General features: G+C 39.2%; 1 protein-coding gene across 1 annotated transcript in view; it reads left to right on the top strand.

Annotated features, from left to right (window-relative positions):
- The first annotated feature begins 9,622 nt into the window (after positions 1 to 9,622).
- Positions 9,623 to 17,272, top strand: part of LOC119737205 (interleukin-12 receptor subunit beta-2-like) — a 60,431-nt gene continuing 52,781 nt past the window's right edge. Inside the window, exon 1 of the mRNA XM_038211390.1 lies at positions 9,623 to 10,073. The gene's annotated coding sequence lies outside the window, so the exon portion shown is untranslated. The remainder of the gene's footprint in view (positions 10,074 to 17,272) is intronic.

The following is a 17,272-nucleotide window of genomic DNA, read 5'->3' as shown; positions in this document are numbered from 1 at the left end:
GAGGCCCCCTCCCCCCCCCAAAACCAAATCCTGGGTGCGCCACTGTGAGCATACCTTCCTCCGGTCCCCTGCTCCCCCAGTCAATGTTGTCATCTCGCGAGCACAGACTGCCTAATGAGAGACAACATTGGCTGGGGGTGGGGGCCCAGTGAGTTTTGGCCGGGATTGTAGCTAGCTCTGGAGCTATCTTCGGAGATGGCCCTCCATCTGAACGACCCTTATTTATGCAACTTTTGTAGAATTGTCTAACTCGACTACGGAACTGTCGCAGACTTTGCGCTTGCCTGAGGCAAACTTGAAAGAACGAATTTCCCCTATGCACTTAATTTTTTTTTAAATACATTTGTACATTTTCTACATATACGTTTGATACAGAAGTATAAAATTTGTATAATTGGAGAGATAGATTTGAAATAACGAAATTTTATGTACAATTGTTGGTGTTTTTGGATAGCTTTAGAGAGAATGAAATTTTATGCAGAATTGTTGGTGGTTTTGTACATAATGTTAACTATTTTTCTACCCTGATAATTTTTTTTTTTTTTTGGCAGTTATAATCTGGAGTCAAGTGTGTGCTTTGCATCATAAATAACTGTAAACAAGGGTTTGGGGAAGATATTAAGTCAGTCAATTAGGGTTATTTTGTAAATTTAATTTGGGGTCCAAAGAGTGACATCATCCCTGTTACCTTGGCACTTTGTAATTAGCTGTTCAAGTATCATTAAGAATGACTTCAAAACAATTTTATATTCGTTGGGTAGGTAGCTTGCTATTCATTATCACTCTTGGAAGACGACTGCATTAAGGAGTGCATCAGAATTGTGGAAATCATAGATGTTAGATGTAACAGGGACGGGGGAAAAAGTGGACCCAAAATAAGGGACCACTCTTTTTAGACTTGCCACTTATATGGCTCCTCGAAAGTCTGAAAATGTCACTCTTTTGGAGTGGTTTTATAAGAGATTTACTCTTTTGGAGAGCGAGTTTTTCACTCTTTCACATTTAGAGAGTAAATTCCAAAGTAAAACCACGACAACTCTATATGTTCCCTTGGGGGACATTTTGTTGTTATTAATCTTAACTTTGGGAGACGGGTGACATTAGGGAGATATTTCGATGTCTCCGTAAGGTCACAAGTACCTTTTAGAGAGAAGGTTGGGATTGGTTTGCAGGAAAGTTAGATAGTGGGGGGGGGGGGGGGGGGAGTCATTTAGAAATAGGGAAAGTTTTAATTGGGTCGGGTCAGGTCAACCAGGTCAAGAGTTATAGGTCGACAAAGTTTTGTACACAATTCTATGGAAATGTCTCCTGAATGACCCATTTCTCTGTTAATTATTTTATAACTACTAATATGTTGCTTATTTAATTTGAAATATTTCATCCTGCTGCTCTTCAAATTCTGAAAGTATCATTTGTTTTGGTCATAGATTTCAACAGCTGATCATATTTTTATTTGATATAATTCTCAGTTGCAACTGCTTGGATAAAAAAAGCTTGAACATTTTTCTGTGCCAAAATTATAATAATGATGATCAGACACTAGTCAGCATATTAACAGGTGATAACACAGAATTCAATCTTGCCAGCTTATTAATTTTCATTGAATATTTCATACTCAGATGTGTAGAAATCATAGGATAGAAAACAATGTAGTGGACTAATCAACTTCACTGATTCAAGATGCTAATGTTATTTGGAAAATATATAAATATGTGTCTTGCTCCATTCCATAAAAATAAAATTAACATGGGGATAAAGTACATGCTTTTGAATAGTAAACAGTTCACGTAATTTACTTTCTCTGTTTCCAAGTTATGTTTGTTTTAATAAAAAAAAGGTTACAAAATTCAGCTGTCCACCACCACTGATCATTTACCGTTCTACGAACTGAAGAATACCCATTAAACACAACGAATGTTTTCCTACTCCCATGAACGAACGAAAACTTGCAATGGAAACAGACAAAAATCGCCGTCAATATTTCAGGGGGGGGGGGTGGGAATAGACTTGTTCCTCATATTCAAAACACAAAATCTGACAATAAAAATAACGTTTCATTCTTGACTCATTTAAAATCTCATTTGTCTTTGAAATAGCTTCCAATGCCATTCCGAGAACAGCCATTAAAACGTCTTCTTTCAGTAAAACGTGCATACATTTTGATAGCATTGATCAGTTGAAAACAAGAATCAGATGAGTGGAAGAACATACTCTGTTGAGACATGGTGTATCAAATTTGATGGCTTGTTAAGAAAAATCATTAAGGCCAAAAAAAAGTCTCCGGTTTCTGGTATGGAGCTTGCCCAAAAAAGTGGCGTGGCGACGCGGCTTTTTTTTCCACCGTTTTTTTTTCTTCAAATGTCGGCTGATGACTGCAAATGGTGCCCGACTAAACTTAGTGCAAATATATGGGAGTCCAGAGAGGCCACATAAAGCTTATTCTCGATCGTAACCCCATCTAAAATTGTGCAGCAGCAGGATTCCAGTCAAACCAGTGAGTTTGGCGGTTTTGAGACATCATCTTTCATTGAAAAAAAAAACTTTTTCATTATGCCGATGCGCATGGCTACGGCGACGCGCGCGCATACCAGAAACCGGAGACTTTTTTTGGCCCAATCCGCCGATCACTTTCTTTTTGACTCACCCTGTATAGTCCCTAATGCAAATCAAGGTGATGGGGTAATATAATACACATGTATTACAATAATTGTAACAAAATGTCAAGTTTTTTGTCATTTTTTAAACTCTGAAATCTGTGGGACTGGATGGGGTCATTCCTATCAATGAGTTGAATTCCCTGGTTGTCAGAAGTCAGATTTTCAATCATAAAGCGAGTCATAGACAATTTACGCCAGCACAATATCCAAATTGCTGTCAAATTTATGTGCTGAAATAACTACAACATTGCGTTTTCTGCCTGAAATGACATCACACTTTTGCTCATGAATATGTAAATTTGCATATGCATAAAAACTAAAAAGGCACCAAAATGCCCTTAAAAATGGTCATATTGAAAATAAGGTAGAAATGGGACACAAAGGTGCATTTACAAGGAATGCATTAAAAACTATACATTACATGCCCTTTAAATACAGTGTGGAAATATACTTATTCCCCTTCCCCTTTTTGCCAAAAAAATATTACTCGAGCCCTCTTGCACCCCCCCCCCTCCCCGCCCCCGACAATTTGGTAATGGATACGTCGTTCCTCCATCACATCTTCCAGGAATTTTGGGAGTCTCAGTGCCAGCCAGCACGGAGTCCAGACCTGTAAACAAGTACAGCGTAGTACCAATATTTTATGACTTAATTTATTAGAAAACCATTACAGGTCATTCTGGGCTGTAACGTTTTACTGTGTTATGTTTGGTTGGGGCTTTTTACCACTTTCTAATTCGGGCACACCGGCACACGAGCTGAACCAATTTCTAGGAATACTACATTGAAGTGTTTATAAAACTGGCTTTTTACCCGGACTTTGAAGAGTTGTGTTCAAAATGATTTCGTTTGATTCTTCTTCTTTTTTGTAAAAGAAAAATTAAGATGGAGGCCTAAACACGAACTAGAAGTTCTTTGGATTTATTGAATATGAAGATGTTATTTTTATAAATAAAATCGGAGTAGAAACAAAAAGTTTGATTGTTGGTGCTGTTGCTCGAGCAAAGGATAATAAGGTTCGAGTCCCAAAATTAAAAGCAAAACTTTGCGAAAAGTATGTGCAATGACTTACAAATGCAAAACGTCACTTTGCGTATACAGTACGGTACAGCAGCCGCTTGTCAGACTCCCACCTCACGGTTCTAGAACGCACAAAATTAAAACTTTCCATGCAGGAACCGGATTTAAAACACATTTTCCAATTCGTAGTTTCATCATTGGCTTTGGGCAATTTCTTCTAAAGCTCTTGGATTCGAACGCCGGCTAAACTTATGGCCTCCTTTTATCAGTTTTGGTATAAAGTGTTCAAATATTCGTGGCTCGAATTGACTCGAGCTAAATATTTTACTCGACTCGACTCGACTCGACCTTCTTGAATTGACCTAATGACTCGACTCGAGCTTTTTTCACATACTGGCCCCAGTTGACCAAGGGCGGATCCAGAACACAATTTTGGAGGGGGCCAAAAAAAAATTTTGGTCCCCCAAAAAGTGGGTCAACAAAATTACGGCGTGGGGTTCGGGGCCCGCTTAAGGGCCCCGAAAATTTTTTGGATTCTAGATGCTCTGTGGTGCGATCTGAGGCAATTTCTGACCACTTTAACTAATGTTTTTTTGAGGAAAAGATGGTGGTGTACTCATTGCCTGCCTTTATTGCGATGTCACATAAAAAAAAAATTGGTTTCGTTTGGGGGGGGGGGGGCATGGCCCCCTTTGCCCCCCCCCCCCCCCCCCCCCCCCCCCCCCCCCCCCCCCCCCGCCCTGGATCCGCCCTTGCAGTTGACCATATTTAGTTAGTCTGGTTTTGTTTGCAATCGATTACACACCTGTGACATCTTAAATGGAGTCAGGGAACAGACTACAGGAAAATGATTGCTTTTCTTGGTTCTTAAAGCATCTTGAACCCAAAACGTAAAAAAGTCAGTGTAACAATATTTGCTATATTATTACCAACCCCCAAATCCATCCATTTCTGAAAATTACAGCATAAGCAAAATAATAATGTATATTCCCTTTAAGAAAAGCCGGAGGACTCGCACTGCGAATAATTTCAACCCAACTTTTTGACCAGGATTTGCTTGGGTGGTCCTCTTCATTTTGCGACAAATAACCCTGACCCAAAAAGGCACAAAACTTGAGGGGAAACCCCTCGTGTGGACGTGTGCAAGTGCACAAAGCGTTCACACTTCCTGCACCTCTTTTGTTTGAAGGTCCACAAAGAGTAGGCCTATAGGCCTATGCAATGTTAGAGCGCAACGACCAAGACTATTCAGTGTTTTCGTCGAGCGCCCTCAATTTGATTGCTTCAAAATCTACCATAGCGAAAGAAAGCAAATTGCTGAATAATTTTCACGGATAATATTCTGCCGGTTAAATCGCAGTATAAAATGAGCCGCAATTTTTCTTAATCCAGAACTTCTCCACTTTTTCAAACAGCGCTTCACTTTCAGATAAATGTTAATTCATAGAGAACGCTGGTGCACATAAACAACCTTGATTTACCGAATAAATGATTTTGGCAAGCCCACGGAATCCTCTTCTATTACCGTCTATCGGAGAAAAATGAAGCATAAATCAAACCAGTCAAGCGTGGCTTGATAGTTGTTATCGATCGCAGTTCCCGAATACGAAGAAAGAGACGACGTCATTATTTTTTCTCGCCAAATTGTTAATTGTTTGTTTACCTGACGCAAGAGAAGCAGTTCAGTCGCACGGTGATGAGTGGGCAACAAGCAAGGCGGGGTCCAGATGGAGAACTGCCAGAATATAAAGGTGGCTTCAGAGATTCATACGAATCCGGGGACAAGGGCCATGCCCACTATGATTTATTTATTATCGGAGGAGTGAAGACACCTTTCAAGCACAGAGCAAGGAATGTTTCAAGTTTTTCATAAGATGAATTTGCGTCGGAGTGATGTAAATCAATATAAGTGCACTGATACAGTGTTTATACGTCGGTGAAGGGCTAAACCTAATATTCACTTTTCAAGTGGTTTTCAATTTTCAGGAAATAATGAAAACGTTGAGTATCTCCCTCGCAAGCCATCACTGGGGTCCAATGTAGTTACGCCACTTTCCTGTATAGGCATCCGATCCGAATGACAAATCGTGAATAAAAATTGTGCCCATTTTTATTTTTAAAAAGTAAAAAAAAAATATATAACTGGTTAAGTTCATCCTTATCTTGGTAAAAAAAGATGTTAACATCACGTGAGAATATAATGCCCCCACTCAGTGCAATGCATTATAAAGCGAACATGAGGAATATAATCCGGTATCGTCATATAGGCCTATATATATTTTTTTTTTTATCTTATAGGCTATAGAGAGATTATGTGAAAGAAATTAATGAGTTCCCGTTCAAAACTGATGTTCGTATATAGAGCGACACCGCACACTAGATCATTATTAGTTTCTTATAACTCCTATCAAGTTACATAATTGATATTACCCTTTTTCCAATTCAAGGCATAGGCCTACAGGATCATTCGCTTTCCATGCATTCTGCCCGTTTCCAATCATAACAACACTAAAAATCCATTGTTCGAAAACTAACCTTTAAAAGTTATGCACACCATTTGCACAACCTTTGGTGACACCCATTCACAATATTCAACCTTTTGTGACGAAACACCATGTCTTCAATAGCACTCTCTATTTCCCGAAATCAGCCTATTGACTGATTGTTGGAACTCACATTTCCTGATTTCTCTCTAAATGTCAGCAAGCCAGACGGAATAATTTCACGGATTCTTTAGTACAGTCTTTAATGTAATCCACGTAACCTTTTTGATAATACTAGAGAGTTCCGGCATTTGGGAAAAGTTCACGTATAGGCTATCTGTATATGACGTCACAAGTATAACATAATGCATAGGCCTACTATGACGAGCATGCCGAAATTCAGGCCCGTGCTCCCTATACATTTGGAGTCCACATTTTTCTCCCCCACTTTTCACCCATTTTTGTTCATGTCTGTTGCCTCTGACAGCTGATTTTGTACGTGAATCTATAGATGTACTCATTAATGTCTTAAGTAAGATTTGAGGCTTTGCATGGTGGAGATACTAAATAATGAAAGGTTTGCAGAAACACCATGCGCGAATAATTTCTCAACTATAAGAGAATGGTTCTGAAAAGAACCAGAGGTATAAACTCCTTTATACCTCTGGTTCTTTTCAGAACCATTCTCTTAGTTGAGAAATTATTCGCACATGGTGTTTCTGCAAACCTTTCATTATTCATTAATGTCTTCTTTCTCAATAGAAAGTAAACAACAGGCCTACTTCTAACTCAGAATAGCAACTTTGTATTGTAACAAAGCTAAAAAAAAACAACGTTTTCTTCTTCATACCTATTACCCATTATGCAAAATGTATTTCTCTAGTTGGCATATTATTTTGTTTTATTCATTTCACGCATAAACCGTCTCCCAAACGTAGAAAAGAAACCTTGTAAGAGTTTACCTCATTGGATTATACGCATGCTAGTTTTAACCTCTAATTTATGGGCTTATTAAACTTTGTTACTGAAACAATGACGTACTTTTTAAAGAGGATCGAACTTCTGAGAGCCAGAAAGCCTGCCTGTACAAAATAAATCAAGCTGTCAGGATTTCCATTATAACTTCACACCTCGCTAACCAAGTGCTTCTCGTAAGACACTTTAATATGCAACTATACTATAACGAAATACTTCGAAAATCACTATAGCCTATACGTCCCGCAAAAATTCGCCATTAAAATCACCTTGAACATCCCATATATCATGCGACATGCAATTAAGAATGAGAAGTTTATTAGAAATATATTTTGAGCATAAATTTGGTGTAAACTGGCGACAATATATACGTATACGCTCCCGCATATAAGGCGGCTACAACATGTATTTTCCGTTATCATTTTCTCATTCTCATATCACGCATGAGAAGCCTGAGAAGAACGCATAAAGTAAATGAAACAAATCTTGGCAATACAAAAAAATGCACATGATGATTGACAGTTCGTTATGTTTAGCAGGCATCAGAAATCGGAAATTAATTTTACTGCACTGTAGAATAATAATGTATTAACAAATTAGGTATACTTTAACAGAATTTGTCCCGAATGACAACAAACGAAGGTAAGGCCAAAAAACATAATAAGTCGGTCTCTGGTCAGCGCGCGCGTCGATTTTAATCATGCGCGTCGATCTTTTTTCCCCCAAAATGTTCCGCGGTAGCTCCAACAGCGCCCTCTATTTCCGCACCTCCTCATTTTTTTTTTACCAAAGAGCACCAAGGAATGGGAAATTGCACCAAGGCAAATGATCGAAAGCACCAAGGCAAATTATGGAGGACACCAATGTAAATGAGGACACCAAAAAAGCAAAATAGTACCCACCTTGTCTGTACAATCCAAGCTTGAAGAAAAAAAAAAAAAGCCAAAAAAAAAAAAAAAAGCCGCGTGGCCGCGTCAATTCCGGAACTTTGGTCTGACCAGAGACCGAATATTTTTTTGTGGCCTAATGAAGATAAGTTTTTGTTGGTTTTCACTTATTTTATTCATGAGTGGACTTTCTATAATGAAAACTTTTTGCCGTTATTACAACAATGCCAATTACTTTGATCCAATCCAAACATCGGTACTCAACCCCCATGGCGCGCATAAGTGACATTTATCCCCCCCCCCGGCCCTCTGGATACGGCACTGTTTATTCGTGATATAACATCCATAGTTTTGGGAGTCAACATTAGTGGTTTCTGTTACTAGGTGGCCTTGTTTTCATTAAAAAATAAAACTGCACCCAAACTTCTCACTAGTATTTACTAGGAATCGAGACCAACCACACCCAAAACAACAACTTCGAAAACAGCAAGTATAAAGGGACCGACTTGTAGATCGATAAAGGGATGTCGCAGCAAATTGGTTATTGATTGACAGCTTAGAATCGCAAGACGTCATTTACTTACTCAATGGTCGACAAGTACTCGTGATAATCTTAATTGAGGCAACCTAACGGCCCCCATCGTTGCGGTAATCCGCTAATACCGCTTTCGCTGCATGCGTGCGGTCGGTACGGGCACGTCGCGCACGCGAACAGAAAACCTCCAAATTTAGTCTGGCTAGTGAGCGGTGTAAAAAAAATGACAACTTTGTGTCGGCAATTATTGAAGTGGTTTTTATTCTAAAAGACTATTAAGTCGTCTCCTATTATACACACGTTCCTAATTTACTTGTTTCCTTTAATTTTCTTTCGGTTCAACGAATTGTATGCTAGTATGAGAAGCACCTCCCAACTCGCGCATTTTTATCAAAATGGAATGATAAAATGTTAATAACACCTACCTCTTCATTCGAATGAAACGAATGTCAATTTAAGAACAACTTCCCGATAGCAAACAATAACTTCTATCCTTTTACATGGGGGGGGGGGGGGTAGTGTTACTTAAATTTGTATTAGAAAATGCGAAGAATGCATTGCATTTGCAAGATAGAGCAAAATCAATATTTCGTGAAACACACAAACAGTGTTCAAATACGGGGCAAATGCCAGTGGTGTCGCGTTGACATTTATCCATCGAGTACAATTAATTATTGCCAGAACCGGACCCAAAAATCCCCACGTTTTTGTTGGACAGTTTCAATATTTTGGATACAAAGTTTGCTTCAGTTTCTTTAAATTTATAAATTGTTTTGTACAGTATCTAGTTCAGTCGGTCATTGGCAGCGGCTGTCACTTTGTGGTTTCGGACCGGTCCATTTACAATAGGGGTGTCAATTATAAATACCACGCTATGCCCTGTTATAAAATTCTCCCAATTAGTCCTCCGTTATTCTACACTGTAAAATCATGATATTAGTATGAAAATTGTAGTTCATAAATGTTGCGTTATGGTTTATATTTATATATGAAGATGTAAGAATTTCGACGTTCCATTATTTGCTACCTATATTTTGACCCGATGACATCATCCCGCGCGCTGCATGTGTTTTCTATAGACGTCTTTTCTGGGAAACTCGCGTAAATTTGAGAACAATATCTTCACCTGCGCTGCATGCTGTATGCCTGCATTGGACACGTCTTGTGCAAAATTATGTCACTAGATACAACTGGAGAATTTTGAGCAAATCTGAAGGAAAACCGAGCAATTTTCTGGGTGTAAAAGTGTCGCCCACCTACTTCCCCGGGGCTCCGTGTGTGGACAGATACAGATACGTGACCGTGATACTGCGCAGTTGCTTGCCGTTGAAATTGCAGACTTGACGGCAGAGATATGGACTCGTGTGTGGCCCCTTGTAGTTGTACGTGGGAACTCGATGAGTGGCCAGCTAACTGAAGCTGAAGACTTTTCATTACCCTTCGAGTCTTTGGATCAGCACGTCTCATCGAAGGAAGTTGTACGCGACTGGGACAAGTGATATCCACAACAAAAAAGGTTTGTAATTGTATTGGTCTAAAATTGTGGTGTGTGCGTACGTGGTTGGGGGGGGGGGGGGGGGATATGGGGACTGCGTTATGTTTTTAACCAACTGAGTGGGAAAGGCACATGATAGTACAGTGTGCTGGTATGGTGTGCATATAATTTGGGGAATGGAATGTAGTCGCAATACCAATCTGATGGCTCTGCACAAAGTCTGTAATTTTTTTCACAGAATTGGAACCATATCTTATCGCCTATATAAAATAATTTATTTCATTTTCAAACGGTACAATTTTCAGTCTCAATTTTATTGTCATTTGGATTTTTGACAACAGGATCGATAGTTCGTTCTTTTCTTTTGTTTCTTCTGTAAAAGTGCCTTTTTATAATAAAACGGCATTGTTGCGAGTGAGTGGACATTGTTTAATTCCAAGCAATACACATATTTATATTCGTACAAGAATTAAATATTGAATTTTAAATTGGGTTTCTTGTCTTAACTTGTTTAATTTTGTGATCTATCTATGACATATCAATGAGGGTTTTTCTCTGAATAGATGTTGGTGAACATTCCTTGGATTACTGGGGGTATATTCAGCTTGGAATACCCAGCTTCAGCAGGCTCATGTCGTAGTTTCTTGTCTTGTCTTTAAAAAAAAAAGCAGGATGCGGGCATATTTTTTTGGTAATTTACACGCATTCTGCTGGTAATTTACACGCAAGAATCGTACGCCCGCGTTAATAAGCCTTTGAAATGTTCGATTATCAGGAATGACCCGTAACCCATATCATTATGCACATAGTATGAACAGTTGACATACCGAACTGGCTGATAGGCCGCTGACGCCAGTGACGCGCGGGGTTGCATAAAATTTACACACGGATATCAGACATTTGTAGTGTGGTTTGCACATGTGAACGTCGGATCCTCAGTCAAGACTACTGGTACCCTGATGCAGGCTTACTGTAAAATTTCCATGTCAGTTAAGCCAAGGGCAAAACCAAATATTTCAAATGTCAGAGTTAGTTATAAATTTCACCCCAAGTTAATAGCTGATGGAATGGCGTAAAAGAATTATACCAGCTTATAATGTAAATCCTAGCTCGGAGCCACTGGTATGTTGGACCGTAAAGGCCAAAAAAAAAAAAATAGTTCGGCTTCCGATTACATGACATTTGAAAATAGGGTAGGTACATAGGGAATTTTTTGTTTCCCAATTTTTTTTGTGTACGATCATATGGAGGTGTCTGCGTAAAGGGTAAAAGGTGGTAACTGATGATTTTCAAATTTTTTCCCCTCATTTCCCCCCCCCCTTCCAAATTAAAAATTAGGGCAGGGGGTGTCAAAATAGGGTAGGTAGGGTAACCAGAAGCAGATTTTTTTTTTGGCCTATCCCCTTCCACCTTACTGGCTTTATATCTTGGTCATATTTTTACCGGCACGCATTCGTATCAGCAGCTGCGTCGACTGATAAATCGTGGTCGAGATATTAAACCCCTTGGAAGATACTGCGTAGTATGCTTTATCGTATTGCTCTGACGTCAGTTCAACTCAGTCCAGGTAGCATAGATGTCAAGAAATCGAGAAAAAAAATAAAAAAAATCAGCAGACGCATCTCAAATGTGTAGAAATCAATATCGGGCATCCTCTAGTTTCCTTTTCTTGGGAATACCTGTACGTCTGCTGCAAAAGAAGATTTTGTTTCCTTGACTTTCTGTATTGATTACTGCACAATTCTCACAGGGGAAAAAAACCCCCCAAACTTGCGTCAGAAATATTTTATATTTCGATTCCCATTTTTAATCCTGACTCACTCAACATTTTATGAACTTAGTTTAAATATAAACTACTAAAAGAAAGATAAATGAAGTTGAGTAAAAATGAATAAATATAAAAGTAAACACATGTTTAATTTTAATTTTGTTTAATTTTAATTTTTTTGGGTTTTTTTGAGGATGAATTGGACCCCTCTTTTCAAACTTAAAGGGACATTACGTCCTGGAACGAGCCCAATTGGGAAAAATGCGTTCTAAACGAAATTGATTGGAAAGAGCATTTAAAAGTCAGATATGAACATCCACACAACCATCCTTAGGCCAAAAAAAAAAGTCTCCGGTTTCTGGTATGCGCGCGCGTCGCCGTAGACATGCGCGTCGGCAAAATGAAAAAGTTTTTTTTTCAATAAAAGATGATGTCTCAAAACCGCCAAACTCACTGGTTTGACTGGAATCCTGCTGCTGCACAGTTTTAACGTGTTTTTAGATGGCGTTATGATCGAGAATAAGCTTTATGTGGCCTCTCTGGACTCCCATATATTTGCACTAAGTTTAGTCGGGCACCATTTGCAGTCATCAGCCGACATTTGAAGCAAAAAAAAAAAAAACAGGTAAAAAAAAAAAAAAGCCGGGTCGCCGCACCACTTTTGGGGCAAGCTCCATACCAGAAACCGGAGACTTCTTTTTTGGCCTTAAAACTGACCGTTTTTGTGTTATTCTAGCAAGAACCATGCCAGAACAAATTTCAGGGGGTCACAATGTTGTCCCAGAAAAATCGGGCTGTTGAGTGCTAGTTGTGAATCCAGCTGCAGGGTACTACGCAGACGTTTGAATACAATTTTGTGTTTTGGTACGGGTGCTGTGTGTGAATATGCAGTAGTTCAGCATATGTAAGTGGGCACAGCACTCACAAGTCATAGTATTTTCTAGTATTTGGCACCTGCATAAGTTTTGTAGTGTACTGTAGTCTGTGGTAGCTCTATGGTGGTACTTTACCACAAATGAACTCTTTGGGGGTTAGGGTTAAGTAAACAATCCAAAACATAAAATTTTGGGGGATTTCAGGCCGTAGGCCCTAATGCTGAACTTTAAATCATGATCGTTTAATTTTATAGATCAGAATTCCCATATTTCCTCACATCAGTGAATGATACACTAACACTGCTGTACTTTACAGCTTAATGAAGATATCAAAACCTCAAGGAAATTGGCCGATTCAACGAATCTGTTTGGGTTGTAAAATTTCCAAATAGACAGGAAAACATTTTTCTGGTTTTTCCAATAATTTTTTGGGCAGGGCAACTTCCCAGGTCAGTCTCATTAAACCAACAGATGAAACCAAACCCTGGATTATGTGGCAGTTAGGCTGGCCCATGCCAACATATCGCAGGGACACTGCAAACAATGCAGTGTTGACTGTTTGGTCAGTCACAGACAGAAATTCAAATCACTTCCCCTCAAATACATGTAACTGTACACTGCACAGTCTATATGGATAAAAAAAAAAACGAAACCGAGATTTTATTGCTAATTGGAACAGAAGTAGGGCGTATCTGAATCAAAGGGAGATATCTATCCTCTGTTAGGGTTGAATCTCCTCTTTAAAATGACACCCTGATCATGTCCTTACATTCATGGTTGACTGAGCAGTGACCAATTTTATGAAAGGGTCTATTTAGAGGCTTGCGCCACCTTTCATGGTGAAATCTCTTTTTTCCCCAACCTGCCTTGATTAGCAACCATAGCCTTTCACTCTGTGACAAATGACTTCACAAAACCACAATTGAAAAGTGGCGCAATTCTCTAAATAGACCTTTTCATAAAATTGGTCACTGCTCAGTCAACCTTGCCTGTAATGACACGACCAGGGTGTCATTTTAAAGAGGACATTCAACCCTAACAGAAGATATCTCTTTTTGATTACATGTGTCCTACCAATGAGCAAGCAATAATATCTTGGTTTTTTTTATCCACCCTGTATAGTCACCATCAGTCAGATCATATTTTCTGGGGTGCATACCAATGTTCCCCAATACCTATTTTCCCCAATACCTATGTTCCCCAACCCTAGCCCTCACCCTAACCCTAAGGATTTTGGGGAACATACATGTAGGTATTGGGCAACATTGGGTAACCGTAGCCCCCTATTTTCTGTAGGCGTTATGCACAGTCAGTATCAATTATGTGGACTAGGAGCCAGTCTGCACGCAAAGCAGATCTGTTGGTGCCCAAAAACAAAACCTTTTTTTAAAGAGGGTTGCAATTACAATGTACTGTACAGTACCCGGTACCTGTATGTGATTTTTTTTCCCATTAACCCTAACTCCCCAGCCTAATTTACTAGGAACCATACCCATTCAGGCAAATTCCAACACCCACATGGGAAATTGTACACACACACTGTTGGACTTAGTTTCTGGAGGTATGCCAACCCCAGTGTAAAAGACCATCTGTTTAGGGGTACAGTACCTATCCCAACAGATTTAAACACTAACCTACTGTTGGAGTTTGATTGGTTATGGGCTGTTAGGGTTAATAAATTTTCACTTTGTATGTTTTTTTTTTCCAAGTAGAAAAACCCTTGTCTTTTAGGTCGTCTAAACATTGTAAACTTTTTAAAAGAGGGTTGCACTAATATGTACCGATGACCTAAAAAATATATTTTTTTTAGTTGGAAACAAAATGAACATACAAAGTGAAAATGTAGGCCTATTAATGGGAATTTCAAAAAAAAATCACATTTATTGGAGAGCACTGCGAATGCAACTTTAAAATTGGATTACATGTTATTTGACATCTTTTTTTACAGGGGAATTTTGATGATGGGGAATTTTGATGATCGGTTTCCAACCTTGTGATATACTCCAGTTTGACACAATAATGATTTGGTTGCCTTGAGTTGATATTAGACATAATTGACCAATCCTGTTTATGGCCTTGGATACATCACCACACCTGTTCCATCATTCACACTGTCTTGAAGGCTAGACATGTATGCACATATGTACATGTACATCCATCATACATAGGATGTACATTATTATAACCATGGAGCTACAATGTATGTGTTTTATAGCTCCATGTTATAACCTTGCTTCAAAATATTGGGATAACACTCAAACTCTCCAAAGTGTACAAAACACACATTGAATTACATGTATTACCCTTTTTTTGTTTTTACCCTTTTCACTTTCTGTTCCGAAATTTTGAGGATCTACATGTATTAAAGTTTACACACACTGTGGGTGAATATCTCACGACAATTGATCACCCCTAAAAGTAGCACTCCATTGCATTAGCAATTTCAGAGTGACTTTTCGGTCCTGTTTGATCCAAAGCGTCTTAGATATTATACAAGTTCAAAGACCAGCTCTGAGCTTGCACCCTTCATCAAGGGCGGATCCAGAACACAATTTTTTGGGGGGCCAAATTTTTTTTTGGATTCTAGATGCTCTGTGGTGCGATCTGAGGCAATTTCTGACCACTTTAACCAATTTTTTTGAGGAAACAATGGTGGTGTACTCATTGCCTGCCTTTATTGCGATGTCACATAAGAAAATAAAAAAATGGTTTCGTTTTTGGGGGGGGGGGGGGGGCATGGCCCCCTTTGGCCCCCCCTGGATCCGCCCTTGCCCTTCATTGCTACAAAACCCTCAAGTGCAAGGGCAACAAAACTCTCTAGTACATGTGGTGTAAGAGCGATACAAATTGTGGTGTGGTCGGCAAAGTAATCTTCGGCTTGTGCTGATCGTGCATATTGTTAAGGAGACCACACACATACCCTAATACGTGTAGGAACTTGGCGGTCGTGTTCATGTACCAGTTTAGATTCTTCACTACCGGTACCTCTTTACACATGTACTTTCAATCCAAAAACAATACTGAACTAAAAAGTATTATAAGGACTCACTTCCTGTGATTAAAAATAAAAGACAACAAACAAGGCTTTGATTTTGATGAGATTATCTGATGTCTGTCAAGCAGTTTCATTTTGTAGGTCAAGAGTTTGAACTTTCTAATATTAGGTATGAATGTGTGTATTGTGATCACTATGTACACGTATCAGACTATGTACATGTACGGTAAGTTCCAATGATATTTAATAGTTTTTTGTGTGTGTCACAGTGAAGTACGGTAGTTTTGGTTTTGCACCGGATATTTTCTGAATGCTGTATGTGTGGTATGTTTTGAGAGCTTGTGCCTCGCCAAGTTTTACTCACGTCACATGGTATTTGCATTGTCTCTAAGTATAGTCTTTAAGTTTTTTTTCTTTTCCAAGAGGACAATAAAAAAAAATACAATAATGTGACTTTAAAGTCCATGTACGACAATTCAATCGTAATGACACGGTATTAAACCATAATACTGGAGTCTTATATAGCGCACGTATCTACCAACAATTGGGTACTTAAGGCGCTGGAAATTATTTCTATTATTAAAGACAGGTAAATGATGTCTATGAGAAATATGAGACCCATTATGTAGCACCGTATAACTTGTTTACAAGGTGCTGCGGCGCGTATTGCAGCCACTGCCAGAAACACCGGGGCAAACCCCTTCTCTCAGCGATAAGTGTTACTGGGTTCTTTAACGTGCATTACACAACACACAGGACCTACGGCTTTACGTCCCATCCGAAGGACGAAGCAATAATGGTAAAGTGCCTTGCTCAAGAGCACAAGCACTATATGTTCCCACGGTCAGGATTTGGACCCATGTACCAAGGCACACGAGTCGAACACCGTAACCATTGGACCACAGCACCCCATCTAACATGGACTAATTTTTCTCACACTCTGACCTCAATGCAGGTCTGTAATTCTTGTGGTTAAGGGGGGGGGGGGGGAATTGAAATGGCTATACATGTAAGTCTCGATGGCTCTGTGCCAACAAAATTCCTGTTTAGTACAAAGAGTTAGTCACAACACATGTTCAACAATCAAATGATATTGTTTCGGTTGTTTGTGCCAAGTTTTCGTTTGGTGCACAATGTGGTGTTTAATGTGCTGTGAGTTCAACAGTAACAGAGGCCCAGACATCCCTCCGGCTGAAATGCTGCTGATCGACACACAGTACCATTCGGCTAGCCTGTTCTTTCCGCATTGCCAATCAAGTAATCATTATAATTTGCATAAATTGCCTGCCATAAAAGACCATATGGACCATTATGCTAATAAGCCCAAGCTTTGGCTGGGCGGAAAACCAAATGAATTTACATGTATGTGAATGCCCCAGCCCCTTATTTCCTCCCTTTCAAATAATTTTGTCTGTCAGCTAACGAAAGGTCCATATGGAACAGCCAGTTTCTAGAAAATTGTAAATATTTTAACTTAGGCCTAAGGCTAAAAAAAGCTAAAGCTTTAACTTTGAATGTCATTTTCTGCTGTACCGGGTACCGTGTACATGTATGTGTGGACATAAAAGATAAAGTGCTCAGC

This window comes from Patiria miniata, unplaced genomic scaffold (genome assembly GCF_015706575.1).
Source record: "Patiria miniata isolate m_02_andy unplaced genomic scaffold, ASM1570657v1 HiC_scaffold_3, whole genome shotgun sequence".
Classification (NCBI taxonomy): Eukaryota; Metazoa; Echinodermata; class Asteroidea; order Valvatida; family Asterinidae; genus Patiria; species Patiria miniata.
This window is presented reverse-complemented; position numbering and strand designations above follow the sequence as displayed.